Raw genomic sequence first — 6,650 nt, 5'->3', positions numbered from 1 at the left:
AGGGAAATGCACTGTCGACTCACAGAGGAGGCTTTTTAAGAACTTCGCCTGGGGAGCGTTAGCCAGATCCTAAGCATCATAAGCACATTGAAGCGGCGGCCCAGAATGACGGAGTGCCCCTGGTCTCCGACAAAGACTCGGTCCTTGCCCACGCTAGCCAGGCTCCTCTGAGCCCTCCTCTCGACTAGGCCTCACCCTTGGCCTATAAAGACTTGAACAAATGTTAACATAGCTTCTAACAGCTCAAGGCTTCCCACTTTTCACTTCCCCGACTCTGCTCTAGCCCCGGCCACCTCCCACACCCCCCATTCTCCCTTTGACATACCCTGTCACCTCTGCCCAGATCTGAGGGGCGCTTGACTTTCCCCACTGATGGTAGTCACCGAGTAAATTCTGGTTTCTCTGATGTAACGAATATCCAGCTGCGTTTCTCTTGGACATCGCTCAGGTTGGTGAGGCAGCCAGAAGGGACTTGACCAGAGACGGAAGGGTGGCTGAGGGCTGGGAGGGGGGACAGCTGCTCTGCCCTCTTCCGCCATCACTGGGCATTTTCCACAAGAGTGGAGCTTCTTGGAAAACACTGGATAACACCTTGACATGATGATCTGTGAAGCTGCTCTAAAAAGGCGTTAATGAAAACAAGTCCCAGGTACACCCAGAGGAGGCTGGTGAGGAGTGAGCAATGCCTTTCCAGAGCTCTCAGGAACCTACCAGACATGCTCCCTGCCTTTATTCCACCCTTAAGTTGTCCTCCTTATTTTAAAACCTGCTTATACCTCTGCTGTTTGGGGGTTGTGAATCCCTGGAGCAGTGTTGCAATGAGAGCTTTCTTTTCCTTTATTTATTTTCCTGAGCACCGAGTACAGCTGAGATGGTTGATGGTGAGGCCATTAAGAATGGTCTGCCATGGAGGAGGGGACTGCACGTACAAAGGCCCTGTCGTGGGATGAGCACGACATCGTCAAGAAGCATTGATTGATAACATCACTCAAATCACACACATCCTACCAGTGAGGCCAGAGCCCAGTGGAGAGAGAGAGAGAGAAAGAGAGAGAGAAATTGTGCTGTGAGTTGACTAAGAGAGATGGACCCTATAGGGCTTGAGACCAAAGAGATGTATTTTGACTCAGGGGGAAACATGATGCCATGGAAGAATCCTTGACTGGAGGGACGCCATGATCACAACTCCCTTCCCAACATCACAATGGCTGGCGGATGGGGAATGTGTTGGGGTGGGGTGTTGGAGGTGAGGGGGAGGAAGGTGTCAAGGTGGCCCCTAGGTTTCTTACTCTAGGAACTGGATGAGTGAATGGAGGTGATGACAACAGAGCTCCAGCTACGGAGGGAAGACTGGCAGCCCGAACTTTGAGAAATTACATTTGAGGAGCTTTTGAGATGAGTAATTGTGTATGATGAGGAAACCCATCCATTTACCATCTCATAGTTTTGCCTTTTCCGGAATGTCATATCAATGCAGAGTACATAGCCTTTTCAAACTTCTTTCATTAACAATACATATTTAAAATCCACTCATATTTTTTTGTGGCCTGATGGCCCATTTATTTTTATCACTGCATAATGTCTCATTATCTGGATGTATTCCAGTCTGTTTCTCTGCTCATCTATTGAAGGACATGTTGGTTGCTTACAGTTTCGGGCAATTGTGAATTAAGTTGCTATAAATATTTGTATGAATTTTTGTGTGTGTGTGGTTATAGTATAATATAGTATAATATATAGTATAGTATAAATAGCTAGGAGTGTGCCTATTGGATCATATGGTAAGACTATGTTTAGTTTTTTTTTTTTTTTTTTTTTTTTTTTTTAAAGGTTTTTTTTTTTTTTTTTTTATTTTTTTTTTTAAAGATTTTATTTATTTATTCATGAGAGACAGAGAGAGAGAGAGAAAGGCAGAGGGAGAAGCAGGCTCCCAAGGAGCAGGGAGCCCGATGTGGGACCCGATCCCAGGACCCTGGGATCATGACCTGAGCCGAAGGCAGACGCTCAACCATCTGAGCCACCCAGGCGCCCGACTATGTTTAGTTTTGTGAAAAACTGCCAAGCTGCTTTCTAAAGAGGCGGTACCATTTTGCATTCCCACCAGCAATGAGAGAGAGTTCCTATTACTCTATATCCTTGCCAGCAATTGGCATTATTAATTAAAAAAAAATTTTTAGCTTTTCTAATAGGTATGTAGTATTATCTCCTTGTTGTTTTAATTTGCAATTCCCCGATGACAAATGATGTTGAACATCTTTTTATATGCCCACTTGACACCTGTATATCTTCTTTGGTGGAGTATCTGTTCAGATCTTTTGCTCATTTTTTTAACTGGGCTGTTTGTTTTTTTATTGTTGAATTTTCAGAGTTCCTTGTGTATTTTGGATACAAATTCTTTACCAGCTATGAGTTTTGCAAATATTTTCTCCCAATGTCTGCCTCATATTTTCATTTTTTTTAAAACAGTGTCTTCCTCGCAGCAAGATCTTTCAATTTTAGTACATTTCAACTTGTCAATTGTTTTCCATGTAAGGTGATTTTGGTGTTGTATCTATAAACTTGTAGCCAAACCCAAGGTTCCCTAATTTTTCTCCTGTGTTTTCTTCTAGAAATTTTATAGTTTTGCATTTTATAGGTAGGTTTATGACCAAGTTTGAGACAATTTTGTGAAAGATATAAAGTCTGTGTCTGTTTTTTTTTTGTTTGTTTTTTACATATGGATGTCTAAATGTTCCAGCACCATTTGTTGAAAAGACTACACTTTATCCATTGATTTGTTTTGCTCCTTTGCAAAAATCAGTCAGCTGTATTTATATGGGTCTATTTCTGGGCTCTCTGTTCTATTCCACTGATCTATGTGTCTAACTTTCGCTGTCTTACTGTAACTTTATTGTTAGTCCTGAAATAAGATAGCATGAGTCCTCCAAATTTGTTCTTTTTTTTTTCTTATTATAATCTTAAGTACTGTGACAATTGTTTATTATAAAGGTGAAACCTGATCCTCACGATAGGCTTATTGGTAGGATTTCTGGTAGTGTGCATGGGCACCAGGACCACCAAACTTCTTGGATTTGCAGTGCCATGGAACAGCTACCAGTAAGGTCTGGTTGTCCTGGATGAGGATGTCTTTGATCTCCTTCTTGGAAGACTCATCCATGTATTTCTGATAATAGCCACCAGGGCTTTGGAGATGGACTGGCGGATTGTGTAAATTTGAGCCTCATGACCACCACCCTTCACTCGGTCTCGGATATCCACCTCGGCAAATCGCTCCTTGCCTAGAAACAGAACATCCAGTAGCCTCTATTGTAGTGTGCGTGGCTCGATCATCTCCAGGGGCCGCCCATTCATCTTCATGAGGCCGTTGCCCGGTTTGCAGTGCGCCACCGCTGTGGCCGTCTTCTTGCGTCTGAGGACCTGCACGGACTGTTGGTAGACCAGAGCTCCTCACCAGGTTGAGCCACAACCAGAAAAATATATTCTTCTTTTTCACTATTGTATTGGCTATTCTAGATCCTTTGCCCTTCCATATGCATTTCAGAAACAGTTTGCCAATACCTGCGAACTAACTTACTGGGATTTTCATTGGTATTGCATTGAGTCTGTATATCAAGTTGGGAAAAGTCAACATCTTAGCAGTATTGGGCCTTTTAATCCATGAACATGGACTATCTCCTTTGCTTAGATTTAAAAAATTCTTTTTTCATATTTTAAACTTTTCTGTACACAGATCCTATACATATTTTGTTAGATTTTTTTTTTAAAGATTTTATTTATTTTATTTATTTGAGAGAGAGAATGAGAGAGAGAGAGCAGGAGAGGGGGGAGGGTCAGAGGGAGAAGCAGACTCCCTGCCGAGCAGGGAGCCCGATGCGGGACTCGATCCAGGGACTCCAGGATCATGACCTGAGCCGAAGGCAGTCGCTTAACCAACTGAGCCACCCAGGCGCCCTATTTTGTTAGATTTATACCTAAAGTATTTCATTTTTTTTTTGGTGCTGTTGTGAATGGTATAGAATACTTTTTTTTTTTTCAAATTCTGATTATTCCTTGATGGTATATGGGAAAGCAATAAATGTTTGTATATTGACCTTGTATCCTATGGTCCTGCTGTACTAATTAGTTCTAATAGGGTTTTGCAGAATTTGGGGGAGAGGTTTCTATAGAAAATCATGCCATCTGTGAATAATATATTTTTATTTCTCTTTCTTGTCTCATTGCACTAGCTACATCTTCCAGTATGATGTTGAATAGGAGTAGTAAGAAAGGATTTCTTTGCCTTATTCTTGATCTTAGTCTCACCAGTAAGTATGATGTTAGCTGTAGGGTTTTTGGTAGATGTTCTTTATTGAGTTGAGGAAGTTTCCTCTAATCCAAGTTTGTTAAGAGTTTTTCCTTTTCCTTCCTTCTTTCCCCCTCCCTCCCTCTCTCCCCCCTCCCTCTTTTCTTTCTTTCTTTCTTTCTTTCTTTCTTTCTTTCTTTCTTTCTTTCTTTCTTTCTTTCTTTCTTTCTTTCTTTCTTTCTTTCTTTCTTCCTTCCTTCCTTCCTTCCTTCCTTCCTTCCTTCCTTCCTTCCTTCCTTCCTTTCTCTCTTTCCTTCTTTCTTTGTTTCTTTCTTTCTCTCATGATGATGCATTGGCTTTGGATTTTGTCAATTGCTTTTTCTGTATCAATTGATATGATCATATGCTTTTTCTTCTTTAGTCTTTTGATATAGTGGATTACATTGACTGAGTTTCTTTCTTTTTTTTTTAAGATTTTATTTATTTATTTGACAGAGAGAGACACAGCGAGAGAGGGAACACAAACAGGGGAAGTGGGAGAGGGAGAAGCAGGCTTCCCACTGAGCAGGGAGCCCGATGCGGGGCTCGATCCCAGGACCCTGTGGGGATCATGACCTGAGCTGAAGGCAGACGCTTAACGACTGAGCCACCCAGGGGCTCCTACACTGACTGATTTTCAAATGTTGAACTATCCCAGCATACCTGGAATAAAGCCCACATGATTGTCCTTTATAATTCTTACTATACACTGTTAGATTCGATTTGATAATATTTTCTTGGTAATTTTTGCATCTATATTAAAAGAGATATTGGTCTGTAGTTTTCTTTTGTTATAGTGTCTTTATCTGCTTTAGGTATGAAGATAATATTGGCCTCATAGGATGAGTTAAGACATGTTCCCTCTGCTTCTATTTTTTGGAAGAGATTGTGAAGAATTGGTACTATTTCTTCCTTAAACATTTGGTAGAATTCACCAGTAAAACCATCTGGGCTTGGTGTATTTTTTTGGAGGGGGGGAAGATTTAAAAATAATTATTTATTAAATTTCTTTAATAGATATATGGCTATTCAGATTATTTCTCTTTCTGTGAGTTTTGGTAGTTTGCATCTTTCAAGAAATCTGCCCATATCATATAAATCATCAAATTTGTGCACACAGAGTTATTCCCTTAGTATCTTTTTGATGGCAGTGGGCCCAATAGTGATGATCATTCTGATATTAGCAATTTGTATTTTCTTACATTTTTTGTCCTTGTTTAGCCTGACTAGAGAGGAGAAAAAAAGCTCCTTAAATGATAAAATGGTAAACTGCAAGGTCAGGTTTTACTAGTGTTTTGTAGTTTTTTTGTTCTTTGACACATGAAATATTTTGGGAACATAATAATTGCATAATGTGATGGATTATCATATTTCAAAATAACAAACAGTTTTGAATGCTATAATCTCTTGATCTTAAGAAGTTTAGAATTTTAACTTTCAGCAATTAACTGAACAACTACTATGTGCCAAGCACTGTGGTGAGCCCTCAGGTATAATGGTGAGCAAAGTGGATATGGTCCCTGTCTTCATGGGGACTGGACTAACATGAATCGAATGATGTCTTAAATAAATGCAAAGTTGCTACTGTGGTAAGTTACATCAAGAAGAAAGATATAATATGGTCTATGATATTAATTCATAGAGGGATCTGGCCTGGCTCAGGGAAGGCTTTCCTATGGAAGAGGCAATTGAGCTGAGGCCTAAGGATTGAGCAGAACTAGGCAGGGAGGGAAATGTATTCCTCACAGGGTGCTAGCACAGACAGAGGCCTTGAGGTGGGAAGAACCTTGCTGCTTTGAAGTCCCAAAAGAAAGCCAGTGTGTTTAGGGTGGAAATAAGGCATGGGAGAGCAGAGGGGGTTGAAGGAAGAGAGGGCCAGGGCCTGGCCATGCTGGAGTTCTGCCTCCATGCTAAGACTGGTGCAAATCACTAGGCTGCTCTCCATTCCATCTCTTTTCTCAGAAGGAAATGAGAGCTGGCAGAGAAAGAGAAGGGAGAGAACTGTGTTTGTTACTTATCGTCTTCCTCATTTAGCCATTTCTATGGGGTGCAGAGTTATGAGTAAGTTATTTTTTTAAGATTTATTTATTTATTAGAGAGAGAGAGAGCATGAGGGCGAGGGGCAGAGGGAGAGGGAGAGAGAATTCCAAGCAGACTCCCTGCTGAGCGTGGAGCCCTAGGCCAGGCTCCATCTCACATCCCTGAGATCATGATCTGAGCCGAAACCAAGAGTCAGATGCTTAATTGACTGAGCCACCCCGGGGATCCCGAGTGAGTTATTTCTTAAGTAAATAGTTTTAGTGAGGTATAATTCACAATAAAATTCAAC

At 41.1% G+C, this 6,650-nt stretch overlaps 1 pseudogene; it reads right to left on the bottom strand.

The window, feature by feature from the left end:
• Window positions 1-3,013: 3,013 nt before the first annotated feature.
• Window positions 3,014-3,631, bottom strand: LOC123860410 (small ribosomal subunit protein uS9-like; annotated as a pseudogene).
• Window positions 3,632-6,650: the final 3,019 nt, after the last annotated feature.

Source organism: Mirounga angustirostris, unplaced genomic scaffold, assembly GCF_029215605.1.
Source record: "Mirounga angustirostris isolate CCGP_5_RB_7025 unplaced genomic scaffold, mMirAng1.0.hap1 SCAF_4, whole genome shotgun sequence".
In the NCBI taxonomy this organism is placed as follows: Eukaryota; Metazoa; Chordata; class Mammalia; order Carnivora; family Phocidae; genus Mirounga; species Mirounga angustirostris.
Note: the sequence above shows the minus strand (reverse complement) of the source record. Positions and strands in the feature narration are given on the sequence as shown.